Source organism: Mya arenaria, chromosome 8 (genome assembly GCF_026914265.1).
Source record: "Mya arenaria isolate MELC-2E11 chromosome 8, ASM2691426v1".
NCBI lineage: Eukaryota > Metazoa > Mollusca > Bivalvia > Myida > Myidae > Mya > Mya arenaria.
In genome coordinates this window covers 4,876,523-4,897,152 of record NC_069129.1, presented here as the reverse complement: position 1 = coordinate 4,897,152, position 20,630 = coordinate 4,876,523, and the positions used below count along the sequence as shown (strand labels likewise).

Genomic DNA, 20,630 nt, shown 5'->3' with positions numbered 1-20,630 from the left:
TTAAAAACCCATGAATAAGATCATTTGAAACAACACTTTTACTTTCTTTTTTAACCTCGTTTCTGGAACACCAAATAATATGTCTTGATTCAGATAAAATTATTAGGAGAACATATTTCACATGTTCATTACATTTAATGTCAAAATAGTGAAACCATTTTTTACTAAAGGAATAATTTCCATTTGTAACTAAATTAAATAAATACAAGCATGTTTTTATTTATTGGTAGAACAAAACCACATTCTATAAAAAGATGATCAATTGTTTCAGGTTTATTACAGAAAGTACACTTAGTTGGAAGGGAACGATTAAACCTTGATAAGAATGAGTTAACATATATGAAGTTGTGAACGAGTTTAAAACAAGTATTTCTGCATGTCAGATCGATTGCTCTAGAAAAAATGTTATGGAATGAGTTTTTAAAGTTGATATATGGACTATCTTTAACACATTTTGGTTCAATTTGTCGTGTAACAAAGGAAATGTATATTTGTTTTGCCGTTAAGATATTAGGCAGAAAAGGATATAATTCTTTAAACTCTTTTAGATATGTGAGACAATTCTTATAAAAGGACGGGACAAACTCACTATGTGGAATTAAATTGGAAAGTTTATAGCTACGCATCTGTATACCAATCCAATATGTTGTAAAATACATCCAAGGAATATCGTCATCATTTAAATATCTACAAATATGGGACAAATAAAATGCTTTAATTTTTGACGATATACAAGGAACGTTTAAACCAACCTGACTTAAGGGTAAATATAGGGTTTTCCTTGAAATGGGTTCAAAAGTGCTGTTCCATATATATCTAAAACACGATCTTTGAAACATATTTCGATAATATTGAGGCATATCTTGGGAAAAAAATATAGTACAGTATTTTAGAAACTACATAACTATTTAAAATGTTACTTTTTCCTTTAAAAGACATACGGCGAGAAGACCACAAGTTCAAAGTTTTTCTAAAATTATTAAATAATTTACTCCAGATGTCATACAGCGACATTTTAACATGAAATTTACCGCCTGGAGCTACAATGCCATGTATATCATTATCATTTTGCACTTTCTTAGCCAAAGGTTCTAAACATAGAATATAAAGTAACGGAGAAAGTGAACATCCTTGACGAACTGAACGCTCTTAATGAAAAGGCTCTGAAATATGTCCATTAACAATAATTGAAGATGATACATCGTTATACAAAACTTCAACCCACTTGATGAATTTTATATCAAATCCAAAGGATTCTAAAACTGAAAACATATATGGCCATGATACTCTATCAAAGGCTTTTTCTTGATCTAAATTAATAAAGCAAGCAGTAATCTCTTTTTGTTCGATATAATCAATCAAATTTCTCATTAAATGCACATTATCGAAAATAGAGCGACCTTTAATCGAACATGTCTGGCTAATTCCAATTACACTAGGCAAGACATTGCTTAATCTGTTTGTAATAATTTTTGACAATAGTTTTCTATCTATATTCAATAAAGAAATAGGCCTATAATTTTTCATTACTTATGCCTTATTTTTATCTTTACATAATAATGTTATATACGACAACTTTTGAGATTCTGACATAAAACTAAGTTCGTAACATATGGTAAAACGTTTCTCAAAACTTGGACCGAATATATCAATAAACTTGGAATAAAATAAGGACGTTAAACCATCGCTACCTGGTGTTTTGTTATAGTCCATTTGTTTGAGAGCGTATTCGATTTCATAAATTGTGATTGGCTTTGTCAAATCATCATCATCATCCGTAGAAATCTTAGGAAGATCATTTAAAAACATATCGTTTAAAGAGCTATCAACATTTTCAGCTGTTTACAAAGTTTTATAAAAACTCCTAAAGGAGTCCAATATTTCTAAAGATGATTTCTTCACTTTATTTGTATCCTCAATTTCATATACAATTCTATCTTTACCTTTAGAAAACTCAACATCATGAAAATAGTCGAAATATTTTCATTCTGGTTAATTAAATTAGCTTTACTACGAATAAAGGCACCCTTTTCCTTCTCTTTATAAAGCTCATTTATTTTAGATTTAATACAAATCTTCTCTGCAACAGAAGGTGCGTCTTGATATTGTTTTATCAAGTTCCTCAGTTCTTTATGATACTCAGTACTTTTGCAATTACTATAACACGGTGGAGAACCCACGTGACTTATTTGGTAAAGTGCACGGCGACAAATGTCAACAAGTCTCGATTCAGGTAAGGTTTTTAAAGATAACTTTCTTAATATTTGGAGAATTTTTGTGAAATAAAGACCATAAACCCCGCATTTAAGAGCTCTATCCACGGTAATAAAGAACTTTCTCTAATATCCTAAAGTTTTCCTGAAAATCTTGTTTTCAGCGTGTATTGTTGAACTTCTTATAGTTATTTAAAAGGCGAAAATGAACTAAAACCAAATTGATAAAGTACACGGACATTTTAGGTTTGATAAAGTACACGGTCATTTACAACCTTCAGAGTATATACTCATTATTTCACTGGCTGGTGCTAAAACGAGTTATTATTGATTTATTTATTATTTCTATTCTTCAAATTTATTTTTGAACATTGCTCCATGTTTGAAAAGACGCATTGTAATGGAGTGACAATGGAAGAATGAACGCGTTTTAACAGTTAGACCGACGGAGTCGCCTAAATGATGGGTTCATTTTCATGAATCATGGAAGTATGTGTTATCACACTAAAATTCAGTCCCGTATTTTAACAATATATTCGCAATTGACATATAAAGGGCTTGACGTTTTTGTAAAGGGTGTTCCACTTCTTTTTCGTATCGTATATGTAAAACGTGTTTGTATTCATTATACATGGTAAACAGTAACACATTTACTGCTTAATAACTTTTCATTTTGCCAATTTTGAGAAAGAAAAGTGTTCTTGTACTTTTAATGTCTTCGATTGCTAGCTGATTTAATAGACTTATGATTTTGTGACATTTGTTTCATTTCAGAATATGAAGACTCCGACTTTATGCAAAGAATGCGGAATGGCATTTCAAAATAAAAAAACAACACCTAGTAGACCACGATAGAAGGCATTCTGGTCAATTGCCATCGTTTTTGTGGGAAAGTGTTTAGTGTTTACACAGACACAGGTTAGTTTTTAGCATTATTTTTTCGCAGAGAAATAAGAATATACTAAAGTTATACTTTTATTATGACTCCCCTCGTGTAGAGGTTAAGATTTGCCGTCGTCTGACTGTGTTTTCAACGTTTTTTAGGAGTTGCGTTATTCACATAATAATGTGGTCCGTGTTTCAGTGGACAGGGTCGTTTAGTTTTATGATGCTGATTACACGATCAAACACTCATTGCGTGGCAGTAATATAGTGTTTTTTATAAATTATATTCAATTACTGACATTGCCAGCATTTCTCGCTAACTTATGACAGTACATGTCTTTTTTATAGGTGCAGCAATCACGGCGAGACAAAGTTGCACGTTTGCAAATATTGTGGCAAAACTGCTCTTGCAAGCCTTAAAAATACACGAAAGACGCGAAAGCGGCCAATTGATGCTAACCTGTGATGTGTGTGGGTTCAAATTGGGTGACACGACCAATTTCAGTGACCAGATTTCTACTAGACACAGGGGAATGACACGTCACAAATGTCTACAGTGTCGCTCAGCATTCAAGTTCAAATCTGGACTCAGCAGGCACGTCAAGGCGAAACACACCTAATCAGGACACATTGAAAGATCACAATGGTCTAGTTAGAAGTGCATTCCAGTATGTTGCCGAGTTAAAATAACGTTTTAATGAGTTTAACATTTTATTAAGATAAATAGCAAAACGTACTGTTACCAAATGGTGCTCTTTCAAAATGTTCGTTTGTCTTACAGTACTGAAAAAATTGCTGTGTAAAATTAGTATGAAAACGGATTGAGCATAAAACATTTTCACAAGGTTTAGAGATGCATTGTTGTCATTTTCCCATTGATGTCCTATAAACTCTTAACTGCATGTATCTTATATAATTCAGCAAGCTTTGAAACACAATTATTTTGTAATCACATTTCAGCCTTTAGTCTAGAACATTCTAATGTTCCATGCTCTTATCTAGATGTTCAAGTCTTAGTCCTAGCCTGTAAGTTGGTAATATAGTGTGCTCTCATTCCTCCTTGCTGTTTCCCATCTAACTCCGAGCCTCCATCTTTACAATGAGTTCCTGTCTGTATTGTTCGAACGACCGCAGTTTTACTGATGTAGATCAGATAATATGTGTTCAGACTGAACCAAATAAAATATTCAGCGTTACCTGAAAGGTATGAACAATATGCTTTAAATGTGGAAATATGTATAAACTAATTGTGATGTGCCTATTTTATTGTTTTATACAATGTATCACATCAAAATAGGAACATTCATGAAATTTATAATCACCACAAACGGGCCGCTAACTACAGAGATGTTTTATTCGCCGTCAGTCCAGATTATAATTTATAAGTAAAACTATCTGATTTTTGAAGAAATGTATGTATGATTCTGTATTGATCTGCATATTTAAAAGTAATCGAACTTATAATGGCAGACTTTCTCTTAAATTATCCCATAGACTATCTTTCAACTCCTCATTAAATATGATTGCTAAATATTTAGTTATTTAGGTGTGCGTTATATAATGCAAAATTTATTGATATAACTTAAATAAAAACTAAACACTATACATTCTGATTTCACGAATAGAAAATGCTTATATAACTATTAGTTTGTAAACCGCACTCTACTTTCAAACATAAACTAAAATGACCGTGTACTTTATCATCCTAAAATGTCCGTGTACTTTATCAATTTGGTTTTAGTTCATTTTTACCTTTGAAATAACTAGAAGTTAAACAATACACGCTGAAAACTATAAAATACATAAAATTTGCTTAAAATAAGATTTGTGTATGAATTATTTACGGCTAACATGAAGTAAAGCGATAGATTTGTCAAAAGCCGTGTACTTTGCCTTAGATTTCAACTCTGAGAAATCAGTTGGTCAAGATTTTCAGGAAAACTTTAGGATATTAGAGAAAGTTTTTTATTACCGTGGATAGAGCTCTTAAATGCGGGGTTTATGGTCTTTATTTCACAAAAATTCTCCAAATATTAAGAAAGTTATCTTTAAAAACCTTACCTGAATCGAGACTTGTTGACATTTGTCGCCGTGAGCTTTACCAAATAAGTCACGTGGGTTCTCCACCGTGTATAATCTATACAAAATTTTTTAATTAATAGTTTCATGTTATCCCACCACTCAAGGGTAATTATGTCAATTTTACTAATAATTTTCCAATAAAACTTAAAACCTTTGACAAAATTTTCATCCAAAAATATTTAATTATTCAATTTCCAAGATTTCCCAATACTAATATTATTATTAAGTTTCAATTTAACGTAAATAAAATCATGATCAGACATAGAGCATGGTAAAATTCCAGTATCAAACACATCATCTTTCAGCTTTGAAGGTATATAAAATCTGTTTAATCTAAAACCAATGTTATTTCTACAAAAGATTATGCCATTTTTTGTTGGGTATTTATATCTATAAACATCAGTCATACCATATGTTTTAATAATTGAAGAAAAACACTTAGACCCAAAGCAACCTTTATCTGGGTTACCTCCCGTTTTATCTAGTTTGGTGTTAAAAATAAAATTAAAATCACCACATAAGATTAAATAAATTCCGAGATGAAACAAAAAATTGTTTAATGTTAGAAAAACATTCATTTCGGTCTCCTGGAAAATTAGGCGCGTACACGTTACACAATCTAGCTTTAAAATCAAAAACACTAAAATCTATGTAAATGAACCGTCCATCGAAATCAGTCTGAAAATTAATTTTATCATTAATAATAATTAAACATACACCACAAGACTTGCCGTGTCCGTAACTCCATATAGACGATTCTATTTAATAGTACAGTACGAATTATCTCCACTGTCAATACTCTTCAATTTACTTGTCCGCCATTACGGAAGTGAAAAACCAATAATCTGTCAAATTATCTCGAATCGATAAAATATCGGATAATAATGCCATATAAACGAGGTGGTGGAAAGCAGTGTGTTGTGGTTAATTGTAGCAATAACCAGAAGAAACTTTACGACTGGGAAAATTCCCCCTGCCAGTTTCATAATGATGTAAATGGCAAAGACAGTCCATGTCTTGTACCGTTCAAATTCCACTGCATACCGGCATCGGGAGAAAATCGCCTCCAGTGGTTGGAATCCATCAACAGGAAAGGCTTTGACCCTCCTATCAAGTCAGTGGTGAATTATGCTAAATTTTGGAAAAAATGGAGTTACTGTGTCATATTCGTTATATTATGTATTATGTATATAGTACCATAACCACTATGGTGAACAGCCACCCTTAAAAATGGAAACGCACCACACTTATTGTCGGCAACATTAAATCAAGAAATGATGTTAAAACATTTTTTCATTAATTGTTAAGGTGTAAATAAATCTATATATTCAGGTTTGTTCGAAGCACTTTATATATGGCCGCCCTACAAAGCAAAACCCAATCCCCGTGTTGGAAATGGGATATCGACCAGTGACGCCAAAGACACCTGGACGTAGACCTTTGAAGAGACTCCGTCTAGAATCTAATGAAAATTCAAGTTCAAGACAGTCACAGCCACAATCTGATCCATTATCAACTCCTGTAAAACGACCAGGTCCAAAAGTGAGCTGTCCTCCTAAAGAAATGTTGACAGCTTCCCCAATAACTGATGCTGATGAAGCCTTTACGGACTGTCAGCAATGTTTAAGCATCTGTTGTCAGAAATCCCACAACACTGCCATAATGCCAATAAGCCTAAGCTAGTAGACAGCAGTACACAGACTATTGATTTGGTGGCCCATGACCACACTTACTGGTATTTTCTTAAAACAAAGACGGTATCTACTCAGCATTCTTCTGCGGAATTTGGTTTTGAAAACATACAAACAGACTCGGACTCTCGTTTTTACACAGGATTGAGCCTCTCAGTGTTCATGACATTAGTTTCAACATTGTCAACTTATGGAAAAGGTTTCCCATACAGAATGAGTGTTCCAAACCAAATCCTCTCAGTGCTGTTAAGATTAAGGCTTGCACTCACATTCGAAGACATCGGCAGACGTTTTGGTGTGTCTCACCAACTCATTAGCAATGTTTTTAAGTCATAGATCAATGTAATGTCCCAACATCTGTCACATTGTGTGGTATGGTTGCCCAGTGATACTATTCGAAGAACATTACCAAATTCCTTCAAAACATCATTTCAAAAGACAACCTGCATAATAGACTGTTCTTAAATTTTTATTCAAAGACCATTTTCATTAAAAGCAAGGGCTCAGACTTGGAGTACATATAAAAGTAATAACACTGCCAAATTTTTGATTGCGATAGCTCCAAGTGGATTTATAATGTACATCTCACCATTGTATGGTGGACGGGCAAGTGACAATTTCATCACTAAAAATTGTGGATTTTTGGATCATTTGCTGCCTGGGGATGAAGTAATGGCTGATCGTGGTTTCACAATAGGTGAGGATATGTGTAGCCGTCGAGTCAAACTGAATATTCCTGCATTTATGAAGGGTCGGTCGCAGCTATCCGAACAGGAGACCATTGACTCTAGAAGGATTGCGGCTGAAAGAATTCATGTTGAGCGCGCTATCATGCGAATGAAGTCTTTTAGACTGTTGAACACTAAATACAGTATAAAAACATTACATAATACAGATAAAACTGTCTGTGTAGTTGCAGCTTTGTGCAACATGAGAGATTCATTAATAAGGGATGATGTTGTTGACTAGACAAAGATCTGTGTATACATGTAGTTTAATTAATTTCACAGCCGTTAATGTTGTTTAGTGTATACAATTTATTGTTTATTGTATACAGTATGTTGTTTATTGCAGACTGTATGCAAATGAAACGTATGCTACCTCTTGGTAATTGTCCAATGGTTTGGATCTTAAATTCAAAAGCCAAATGGTTGTTTTTGCTATTTCATTCATTAATCACACTATGCATGTCTTAAATGAATTTCATATTAAATATGGCACATAAAAAGAAGAAAATATATTGTCTATTATCTCTTTTCTGTATAAGCCCACATTGGCAAAAACAAGACTAGTAGATGGTGATGCAAATGCCAATTGTAAACTGGAGAAGTATTGGGTCTATCCATTTAGTACTGTACAATAAGCTTTTCAAGTAGTGTCCTTGATGAACTATTAAGATATGTATTAAGTATATACATATGCTTTCACCCCTTTAAGAGACTCGTTCAATTTTTTAATGGTCAGATATCTTATGTCTTGATTTCAAATTTAGTTTAATGGTGTCAAGCTAAAGTCAGTGAGCGAGTCCCTTTAAAGTTTGGGAAAGATTTCAAGGACAATAATCTGAGTTTACTCCTTTAATTTTATGATGATTATAATAATGTATTACAGTAATAATTTTTACATATACTTATATGAATTACAATATTTAAGTTTTAGCAGATAAATAACAAGCTTAAGAAATCAAAAGTGTGTGCATTTCTCACAGAAATTTCCATTACATTTTAAAGTACACATAAAATGACATTTAGATTTAATAATCTTCTTCCAGGAAATTTCCTTAAGTCTCAAGTCCTTAAATTTGGTATGGAATTAACGGCACAAGGATTTGTATTCCGGGGAAATTTTCAGACGACTTGCCTGGAACTCATCTGTTAGTCTAACAAGGAGGTGCTTAAAATAAAAGTCACAGATTCTAGGAAGAATGCCCTTTATAAAGTCTTTACTGTATTGAACATCCACAACACACTGCTTTTCAGCTGTCCACACAACAAACTTGCACAAAGTTGACTCAGTGCAAAACATTGCAACTTGTACTTGGCAATAATAGCCATTTTTTTCCCTTGGGGCTCAATTTCGGCTGACCATCTTCGAGTAGAACATCATATTTTCCTGATGATATGAGGTCTTCTAGCGGGCGTGTTGGACATTTTATTTCCGCAAATGTTCTTTCGTCTATAATACCATCTGGGCTGGCGGCAATATATGGCTCCGTTAAACTTACAACAATCCCAGATTTTCTAACCTTGTGACCAGAAACGCGTTCATACCAGGCTCGTGCAATGGTTCGTATTTCTGTCCATGACGTGTAGCAAAGCATCCCTTAAACCTAGGATAAATTTGATTTGTCACAAATTTATAAGGATTAGCTCTTTCAGTCTTTGGCAAATCATTCCCTTTGCTGCTAATTAATCTCAATTTTCTACTGTCTGTCGAGACGCAGGTGTTCTGATATTCTGTGGATTTGGCTAACATTTCATTTTTTTCCGAACTAATGTTGACATATTTATCATAGAATGTTTGGCATTTGGCACATGACAGAGGAACTTGTATAGGATACGAGGCATTTTCACAATGTTCTTGGTGCAGCATTTCTTCATTTATGTCCCTTTTAACCTCTGGTGCATGTAACATTTTGTACAACATTGTACCTTTACACTCCCAAATGTTTGCCACTGTTGAATTTGACACAAAGTCCTGTAAGTCAATATGGTCCAGAAACTGTTCAGTACGAGGTGGACAATCTGTATCCGTGTTGGTCTTGTTGGCTGTTTTCTCAGTACATGGTTTTAGCTGAAATGGGCTTGGTCGGTCAAACACCATATCTGAAATGGTGTCATGTTACAGTACTTGCGCAGCTCCTTTACCCCAAGCCCGCTGTTTGTCTGTACACGTTTCCCCACCTACACCATTCGCCCACGCCAGTGTAATTGCATAAATAATTGCTGATATGTGACTACACGATCGGGCATTGCCAGCTGGACAAGAACAATGGCCAGTCTCAACAGTATTTTCACTAGAAACCGCAATTCATGAGTTATAGTCCTTGCGCCCGACGCCTGGCTGACTCGGCGAAATTTTGGCCTTTATGTAAGTCATACCCTCACATTCAATGGACCACATATCACCAATCCAACCATTTTGTACATAGTTATATCCGTACAACGATCTAAAGGATTTCATGGCCTTTCCATCATATGCTTTTGCATGTATCAAATAGTCAACAAGATCCTCGTACATCAGTTTAGGCCAGGCATTGCTTTTGTTCTTTTCCCACTTCAAGTCATCGGGTGGCAGCCCTGTAATAAGTAATACATAAATCCTCTATTTGGAATAACATTTATTTGCAAAAGGGTTGGAAGTCTTTAAAATTACAGCCGAGTGTATAAGACAAAAGCCCAAGGCTATTTACCAAAAATGTTCACACCTGTCAAATCTCTTGGCAGTCAACAGGTCAACATTGCATGTACTCTTGCAAGTTGAACGGCTATTGTCATTATTTTTTTCCGTCAAGAAAGCATTTTATACAACATTTTATAAATGTTTATTTAAAAACCAAAAACAAAAGATTCTTACTTTAATTATACGAATAATCCTCTAAAAAGATAAACATAATTTGTTAAACAAAGTCCACCATTTTGTTTTTTAGAGCAATACGGCAGTATTTAATTGTCTTTTTACAGGCCAGTTACAACTAAACGGTCTACTATTTACTACAATTACATTCAGAAAAAGTGTTCCAATAAAACAACTTACGTAGCTGCTTCTCGGAGGTCATTTTTGGTCTCAATTTTAAAATTTGAATGGCGTGTGAGCGTTCTTGCGGACTATCAGGAACTTTCACTTCTGTAATGGCGGACGGTCACGTGACAAAAAAATGGCGGCAGTCTAATTTAAGACATATGAATCGTCTATATACCTATATTTATCGGATATCATTTGTTCAATATTTCTTACCAAAAAGAAACTATCAATGTGTGTTTCTTCAATACAAAGTATATCAATATCATTATCATGTATGTAATTCTTTAAAAAGGATTGTTTTAATTTTGACCGAAGTCCGTTTATATTTAAACTATATATGTTTACAGACATTAATTTATAGTTTTAATTGACCGGCGAGTAAAATCCATATTTGTAAAATATTTTAATGAAAAGGAAAGTCGGGATAGACGATACATTTTCCCAATATTTCCTATTACATCTGGCGCAAGATAAACAGAGTTTAAATCTATAACGATGTAAAAGAGTACACAATAAAAATACCAATACACTGACAATCTTTCTAGGCTACATTGTTTAACGCGTGTGTTTAAATATACATGAAGTTTAAGCGAGTGTAAAGAACACAGTGTATTCATGGTATTGGAAAAAAATAATAAAATGTACACGACTGAAATGAGATAACACTTGACTTGAGGAAAAGTACATGTACATTACCATTTTAAGAAAAGGACATAGGCTATTTTTATATTTTAAAGGATAAAGGAACAGTTTTAATGATATTGAATAATGACTATTTCTAATTAAATATAGATAAATCATGCAAAACCGTATAATCAAATCATAGTTCAAAATCAAAGTCCATTTAACGATCCAAATCATTCTCCATGTTAACATTGTACAATCCATAATCTAAATCAATTTAGGTGTCAAGGGTAAATCAAATTGAATCAAAGTATGTAAAGCAATGAGCTTATTCATGACCGGATCCTGGGCAGTGGACTCCGAGGGGGTCAGCGGATTCTCAAGAAGAATCTGACTGACCACCGTAAGGCCACCAGACCCTGCCACGCCTACGCTCCTGAACTTCCGTCTCTGACGGGATGCCGGAGTCCACCCCGACTCCCGTTCATCAGAGGCGGACCGCTTCTCCCCTCTCGTCTCAATAACCATCACCTCATTTTCCTCTTCACTCTGTCCGCTCTCCTCCTCACGTTCCTCCGTCCTCTCCTGACCCCCAGCCCCCTTCTCTCTTTCGGCTGCGACCCCTCTCACCTCCTTGTCATCCCCCGTCTCCTCAGCATCTTCCTGTCTGATCTCGCCTGCCTCCAGCGTCATTTCTAAGGCCACACCAGCAAAATCTGCCCGTGCTTTACTTGCCATGCCCGGGCAGGAGTTCCTTACGTGTCCAACATATTTACATCTCAGGCACAAGGGCGCACGTCCCCGCATCGTCACTAACGCTTGACTCCCACACGCAGAATAAAGTAAATGTGGAATAATTCCCTTTTCCTTCTCAGTCACCTCAAGCTTTACAATTCTTACACCGTTCTTAATCTTAGCATCCCCGTATTTAACAATCATGTCCTCAATACTCATCACCTTTCCGTAAGATTGAAAAATCCTTTTCACAACAAAGTCTCCTCTATGAACTGGGAGCTAATGTACCCTGCACTCAACTATCTGCGAGTTATAGTTAACAATCGAAAAGCACTTCCCTCTATATGTGAGATCTAGCGAAGACAACAGCTTGTCTACAACATCCTTTGACACAAACGACACTTCAAAAAATTTGGTTGTTGGAGGTCCTTTTGCCACAATTTCGACATCATCTGGTCTAATGTTATATTTTTGAAGCAGATTCATAATGTCAGTAAAACTTAAATATCCAGTTGAACATTCAATTTTCACAGATCGGTCGATAACAGTGTCGACAATCAAAGTAAATGCTTTTTGAAAAGAAATCTAATAAAATATTCTTTCATAAAAATTGTTCAACTCCTAATTACAGCTTTTTATGTTGCATCGGATATATTAGTCATGCTTGTTAAATATTGAACCTCAAAACTACATAGAAGTTGATTTTTTCAATATTTTAGATTTTTGGTCCTTCAATCGACTTTCATCGCTAAGTAGTGAAAACTAAATCTAAAAAAAACCATTTGATTTTCATTAAAAATCGTTGTGCACGATTATGGTAAACCTGAGAAAAAAGTGTGCCTGGTATGGGTCTCAGACTCACTACCGCAGAAACACTAGCACGGCGCTCTTGCCAACTGAGTTTAACGGGCAGCTGGTCACACAGGCTAGACTCATCTGCCCATTAAAGGGGCTGTCTCACAGATGATAAAATTGCGAAAAAAAAATTATTGAAAAATATCATAAATTCGGCATCAAAGTGTATAATGCATTAAAAATTACTCGCTGAAATACCACATAGTTAACAATTTATTTGAGTTCAGCAGTTATTTCGTATATTTCCATTAATTTAAAAAAAATTTACTGGATATGTCTACCAGGTATAATTAATTCCTTATGCGTGATTTGCTAGTCGGTGTTATCACGTGATATTACCGAGGTAGGTGTATAGCTTTATCATGTCACCCGATTACGGCGATTAGAGGAAGCCTTAATAGCTCAGTGAGTAAGACACTAGACTTCAATTTTGGCGACCCCGGTTTGACACCGGTCTCCCACACCTTTTTTTTACATTTTCGTATTTTTTTTTACAATTATGATATCAAAGCGTAACACATTCTATTAGATAATATTGTCCTGAGATTCGTTCCAGAAAAAAAATATTTTGGTGCTAATCTGTGACACAGTCCCTTTAACCATTTAGGCCGACATGTAGGCACTCCTGCTCTTTTACTGCTGTCACGATTGTGGGTAACCCGAGTGTAATTATGCCCAGTGAGGGGATTAAACACACCACCGCAGACGGAACGCTATATAGCAACTCAGAGCTAACTGGGTGGCTGGTCCTAACCCAAACAAACTTCAACTATATCAGCATATATATATTGACACATGAATAATGACCCAGTTTAAAAATTAAAAATGTTTATTGAATTAATATTTTTGTCATGGCAGAGTGGGGCAGATGACTCGCGATAAAGCGATAAAGATGTATGAATTAAATTACAGAAAACCACTTCAGCACAAATAATGAAATCAAATGTTTAGTAATTCATAATTTGTTTTTCAGGGGAGGACAACCATCAAATTTGGCATGTTTGACCTGGTTTCAACAAGCATAATAATGTGAGTATTATAGATTATGAACCCGGGGGAGGTTTCGGCATAAAAGGCAGCGTTTCTTATTGGCAGAATTACATGATAACACTATAGCTACAGCGTCTTACCGGTGATTTTTTACCAAGGTTTTCAAAAAGATACATTTAGGCGAGATGAAATGTATTGACATGTCGTGCTTAAACTGGCACATATTTCTGCACAGAATTTCTTTAAGTTAACCTCTTTTCAAAATTATTCAGCTGAAGGCATGTATAAGCATGCAAGACAGTTTTAGACAAACTCTTTCCTGCAAAATAAACAATGACATTTAAGTAATTAATTATTTAAATAGGGTGGGTTAACAATGTTAATAATACCTTTTTTCTCCTGCATATAATCAGAAAATGCAGGGTCATCAGTTCAGCACAAAACAGTGGCGGTTTTTGCAATATTTTTCATAAGTTTTTAACATGCTTGTAGATCAGTGATTTTTCTTCGTGCAGTGTGCAATTTACTCTTCCTAACAGCTGTTTCGACTTGAGATAGAATCTGGTCGAGAAATATTTTCTTCTCATTTTTTTCTTCAAAAAAAATCTATATGAATTACTTAAAAAGCGATATTGTTTATGTAAAATAAACAAGACATTTACAATGCCAACTCTAATATATAGTAAAGCAAAGGCATAGAAAAATTCAAAACATTTTTATTATATATGCTTTGTGGAGAATTTATAGACATTTATAAACAATAAAAACAATCTTTTACTGTTTCGAACATATTGATATTTTTTTACTGTTTGAAATTTCAGCCAGCTCTAAAATAAATATTGAATGCCAGTGCTAAGAGGGCTGGGACACAATTTGAACAACTTTATTACCAAAATAATGTAACCTTTGTATACAAATTATAATTTGTTGCCCTACTTCAATAATTATAATTGAATGCCATTTTATACACTTCTAGGGTCTAAAATTGAATTAAATTATTATGTTTGTGATAGATCGCAAAATATTTCAGTTCGTTACTCTTAAAATATAGCTTTTGATTCTCACTCAGTGAAATTCTTGTACATCAGGATTTTACACTTAAACAAGACAAATTCACTATTTATTCTTTCTATAAGTTATCGTACATAGGTTATGGTATGGTACCATCCTCTTTATTTAAATTGTCAGAAAATGTGAATGCATCTCAGTAACTCAGTTGGTGAAGAACTCACCCTGTTAGCAAAGGGGTCCCGGGTTCAAGCCCTGCAATTGTCATACATTATTTCTGTCCCAATTGTACTTCAATGGATAAATTCAAATTCTGACAATAAATAATGACAATTTAGCAAGTGGAGCTATGATCCTATTCATGTCATGTATTTTCATTTCTCAGTGATTGAATTTAAAGCTGCACTCTCACATATTTACCAGATATACCCCCCCCCCCAGGTCCGGGGGTATATCGGGGACTGCTGGGGGAAAGGGCCGTGTTTTTACTTTCCAGGTGGCCCCGCAGGGCAGGACGATAGGGGTGGTTTTGTCATAGCGCCAAATTAAGCCGAGATTAGGCCCTATATAGAATCTCTGGGGTGCGGGGTCATTTGGCCGAGTTTAACCATCAGTTCGTCCCTGCAGAGCGGGAATTTTACTCAGGGTTGGCTGGAACGTAAGTCAAAGTCCTGGCTATTCCCCGGACCTGGGGGGGCCTTGGGGCACAATGAGAGGAAGTGCAGTGTTCAAGAACCATAACTCTAATTTAGCTTATTACTGAGTTATTGCCCTTTATTTGTTTTTTGCTGTCATTTTTTTTTTCCAGACATTAACTTGCAAACTACGATATGGAAGTTTTTTGAAACTTCATACAAAGGTAAAGCACAATGAGAGGAAGTGTAGTGCACAAGAGCCATAACGCTATTAAAGCTAATTACAGAGTTATGGCCTTTAATACTTTTTTCTTGTCGCGAGCATAACTTGAAAACTATTGGATGGAATTTAATAAAACTTCATACAGTGCTAGATCATAATGAGAGGAAGTGCTTTGAAACTTTGCACGCTTGTTCACCATCATGCCCCCAACCTGAACACAGGAGGAGGTAACTCTATCAAGCATTTTGACAAAATTATGCCCCTTTTTCAACTTACAATTTATGTTAAGTTTGCGTTCCACCTCAAATGTTTTCCAATTCAATTTATGTAAATATCTCAGCACATCATGTATTGCATTGAAATCTAATATAACAGTTATCAATGCATGTTTCGCCAAAACTTTTCAGTCCATACACCGAAAAGCGGCGGAATAGTCGAGCGCGCTGTCTCTGTGACAGCTCTTGTTTTTATTTATTTTCTGTTTGTAAAATATTCCTCATATGCGTTTGTGTACTTGATCTCAAATGCATAGTAGCATTATTTAAGTTAATTAAGAAGAATAACTCTAAACTTCATATAAAATATAAAGTAATGCATTATATATAATGTATACACTATTATTGCGTATACACTAAATAAATTGCTAACAGCAACAGAACTGTTTGTTATTTAAAATGATTTATTAACATATACAAAAAAAAACGTTTCCCTTTTACTCCTAGTATGTTTCACTTAGTCATTAAGTAAACTTAAAGTGTCCGGCAATAACACTTCAAGCCCATAGAGGCAGCACCTTAGTTCATATTAGTTCACAGGTCACATTATTCCATTGGTCATACTATCGTAGAAAATACAATTAAGCAAACGTCATACAAGTATAACCTTTAATTAGAATTGTATCTCATTAGTTCTTTAATCAAATCAGCCTGATTGCGAGCTGTATTTGCATCAGATCAAACCCGGTTACTCCTTATAATGGATTATTCCACATATTATCGAATATTAGCACGACATAACTAGCGAATAAGACGTTTATTTTGCAGATAATACTAATTAACGTAAACAAAACAAAACTTATTACGATCTGTAATCGCATCAGATCAAACCGCCTCCCACAGTAGTGCAATGTGTGGTCAGGTTTACGTAAACACCCTCTAATACTAATACTGATAGTATTGTGTTGTATTCAACTTAACGTCTTATACCAAATAACCAACTTTAAATGTAAAAAAAAGAAAAAGAAATTTCGTGAGAAAATTAAAACATTGTTTTGACACTTTTTCAATTTTTGTCTTGGAACGAGCAAATTTTTGCGAAAATCCATGGTAACTAGTTATATAAGACTGCTGACAGAAATAAGATCGCAGATTTTGATATTTAAGTTCAAAAATTGATGTTTTATGCATTTTCTTAAACTATTAGTAAACCGTTAAACATTAAATTTCGAACGGATATATGAAAATCTGCAATCTGATCTTCTGTCAGCAATCTTTTACCATTGGTTTGCAGATATTTACGCAAAAATTTTCTCTTCCAATGACAAAAAATAAAAAAAGCTGTAAAAATGGTAAATCTGTGAGAGTGCAGCTTTTATTCAATATGCACTTATTTTCAAAAAGCATACAGGATAAAACTCATTTCAGTACAAACAGTATTTAAATGAGTTTCACTTTATAATGCATATATATTGAAATAAATGGACTCATTTTAATATGATGTGCATTTGAAAACCTTCATATTGACTATTTCATAGGATAAATAGGTCTATGTCAAATTGGATGCATGCTTTGTGTTTCATATCCAGAACGATGGTAACTAAGCACGAATGTAAACAAAATGCATGAATAATTGATAAGCCAAAGCACAATGGAAAAATCTCCAGTGGTAAAAATCTGCTTAACATTGCCTTGGACCTTTATGTAGCTCATATTCTAGATACGATGAAACCATTCACTTCCATAAAGTGCATTAACTTTAAAAATACAAGTTCGATTAAGCGATGTATTGTGAATAAAGAAGGAGATGAAGGGGAACATTTCAAAATGAATTCAACGTTTAAATACCTACCGGTAATTAAAAAATATACATTTTGAAAGAAAGATAGAAGCTGCTTTTCAATATAGTTATGCGAGTCAGTGCAGAATCTTAACAGAACCAGGTTTGAACTTAACAGCATTGATACATCAGCACTTGGCACTGTTTCATATCACCAAACTTATCGATCAAGGAAACCATTTCGAAAGTGTCTCGAGCCAAAAGTTATGCCGTCTGTTTGATTAGAGCAGTGACAAACCAGAGAGGCTGGATCTTGGCAGGTGATAGGTAAGTAACAGAAGTAGAATAACCATGTGCAGGAAGACAGTTTTATGAGCATTTTAGAAAATAACGTAGAAATTAAATGCAGCACAGAAACTGTTATGCTCCATGTGCAAAAGCTCAATAAATCCAAAATAACTTTTTTTCATTTCCCACACGTCACCTGGTGATGACAGTCTATCTCAACAAGCATCACTTTCCAATTTCTCCGTTATTGCATACTCTGAAGGTACTCGTGACTCCATCTTACCAAAAAAACTGATCAGATATTATGTTGTGTACTTTCTTCGACAAATTCCGTCACAAATCTTTGTGACTTATTTCACTAGCTAATAGCTCAAAATATTGCAATTCATGAGTGAGAAATGCTGCTGGAGAGAGAGCACTTAAGTCATCAACATAATTTGAGACAGGTACAGTAGGATGTGAATTAATGATAGGCATTACTTTTTTCCATGTACTGTAACAAAAACCTCACGTGTAAGGTGTTGAGTATTTGAAATTTTGAATCCAAAATTCTGCGTTTCTTTCCCTAACATCCTCGCATGCATTACCAAGATGCCAGCTATGTGACGGATTAAACATCCAGACACATCTAGCTACAATACAATACAATACAATACAATAAGTTTTATTTCAAGTCGGCAAGACACAAACATATGCAACATAAGCTCTGATGAGCTTTTTAACCGACCGTTAACAAGTGTATATGAGATCAACACGAGTAAAAATAGCTATAAAAGGACAAAGTATTAGATATTTCTACATTATATATCATCTAAAAGCACACATATTAAGCATATCTAAAGCTGTGGAAAACGCTGCTGATCCTGACCAGTGGCCTAAAAACTGCTATAAGAACTTATGTAGATAAAACACTGAATTATCAATACCAGCACAAAAGTGCGACTGCAAAGAAAAATGGTTTTAAGAAATCAATTATCCCCCCAAATCAGATTTGAGAAGAACTGATCAGCAACTTTCTCACAGAGGGTAACTACATTAGCTTAACATTCTCAGTAACATATTAAAACATTTAATGAAATCAGAAATGAGATTATACGACACATGTAAAACAGAATGGATGTTATGATGTCCTAAACAGTATTACATGCATGGAACAAAAGCAGAAATATTGACTGCAAAGATGCAACAACTTTGTCACAAGCAAGCACAACTCAAAAATAATAAGCACAAGTTGACATGCAAACATACAAAGGCAAGCATAACGCATAAACTGAATAAGGCAGAAAGCAAACAAAATATTATTTGGGTATACGCACCTGTGCTGTGATTAAGTTAGAAAAAGAGAAAACAATAATTTAATTTGATGAGGAATTACAGGCAATGCATCTACAGTTTTGACCATTCCAGGAAGCCATAAGAGATTTAAATTGATTAAAGTTTGAACATGTTCTGTAGTTTTCTGGTAGTGAGTTCCACAGCACAGGGGCAGCATATCTGAAGGAATTCTTACCAAATTTAGTTGTTTTCACTCTAGGGATTTCCAAAATATTTGTGTATCTGAAATTATATTTAGATTTTCTTTTATGTACTAATTCTGATAAGACAGGAGGTGCTAAGTTATTTAGTATTCTGAAAGTTTCTATTGCCATGGTTTTCATTCTTCTTATATGTAAGCTTGGTAAGTTAACTTTAGCTAGTAGGTTATTGTACGATGATTCATAGTCATTGTAGACAAATCTTAGAGCTCTTTCCTGATTTTTTTCCATTTTTTTAGTATTATCTTCAGAACAGAAATGCCATGACATTGGACAGAAGTTAAAATTTGAAATTATAAATGTATGGAATATAGTAAGCTTATTTAATTTACTTAAATTAGACCCAATTCTTTTCAAAACATTAAGTTGTCTTGCTGCCTTTTTACAAATATTACTTATATGAACATTAAAATTTAACTGATAATCTATGTCTACACCGAGCAGCTTAACAACTTCATCGCAGGTAATATCAGCTGGACCAATATTAAAAGTTGGTTTTTTTTCAAAAGTTCTTTTTCCAACAGCTATAGCCTGAAATTTATCTGGATTAGCTTGCATACAATTAAAATTAAACCATTCAATGAGAATTTGACTTTCTTGTTCTAAAACGTTTTTAACTTCATTAAAATCAGGTGAACTAAAAGATAGTGTGTTGTCATCTGCGTAATTATAAAGTGTTCCTTTCTGTATGAAATAGAAAATATCGTTAATAAATACATTAAAAAGTAAGGGACCTAGTATGGAGCCTTGAGGCACACCTTTCTTTATATTTTTCCATGAGCTGACGACATTACCAATTTTGATTTGCTGTTTGCGTCCAGTGAGATACGATTGAAGAAGAGTTGTTGCTGATTCGGATAAGCCATATGCAGATAGTTTACTTAATAAAATGTTATGAGGTAGGCAGTCAAATGCTTTTGATAAATCCATTAGGATAGCTGCTAAGTATAAATTTTGGTCTAAGGCATTTTTCCAATCTTCTAGTAATTTTAAAAGTGTAGTTTGGCAACCATGGCCTTTCCTAAATGCACATAAAAAGTTATCAAAGATACTGTCAAAATAGTCAGAAAGCTGTAAGGACATAACTTTTTCAAATATTTTAGATGGAATTGGTAAGATACTGACTG

At 34.3% G+C, this 20,630-nt stretch overlaps 2 pseudogenes; one reads left to right on the top strand and one right to left on the bottom strand.

Moving 5' to 3' along the window:
- The first annotated feature begins 6,064 nt into the window (after positions 1 to 6,064).
- LOC128243031 (uncharacterized) lies at positions 6,065 to 7,840 on the top strand (annotated as a pseudogene).
- Positions 7,841 to 8,683: 843 nt separating this feature from the next.
- LOC128243030 (uncharacterized) lies at positions 8,684 to 10,649 on the bottom strand (annotated as a pseudogene).
- Between the last annotated feature and the right edge of the window lie 9,981 nt (positions 10,650 to 20,630).